Source organism: Carlito syrichta, unplaced genomic scaffold, assembly GCF_000164805.1.
Source record: "Carlito syrichta isolate Samal-C Ts95f unplaced genomic scaffold, Tarsius_syrichta-2.0.1 Scaffold305687, whole genome shotgun sequence".
Classification (NCBI taxonomy): Eukaryota; Metazoa; Chordata; class Mammalia; order Primates; family Tarsiidae; genus Carlito; species Carlito syrichta.
In genome coordinates this window covers 109,416-109,729 of record NW_007249783.1, presented here as the reverse complement: position 1 = coordinate 109,729, position 314 = coordinate 109,416, and positions in this window count along the sequence as shown.

Here is a 314-nt window from a genome sequence, read left to right as displayed (position 1 = left end):
ATTCTTTCCTTACTGTAATACTCTATATCCTCTAACCCAGGGGGTCCCCAACCTGGGTGGTTGGCCTTTAGGAAATGGGTCACACAGCAGGAGGTGAGAGGCAGACAAGAGTCAAATCAGCGGCATTAGATTCTCATAGGAGCACAAACCCTATCGTGAACCGCTCATGAGAGGGATCAAGTTTGTGTGCTCCTTTCAAGAATCTAATGCCTGATGATACTCCTAACCACATTTTTAGAAAATGTATCTTCTACAGAATTCGTCCCTGATGTCAATAAGTTGGGAGATTTTTTTTTTTTTTTTTTTTTTTTTTT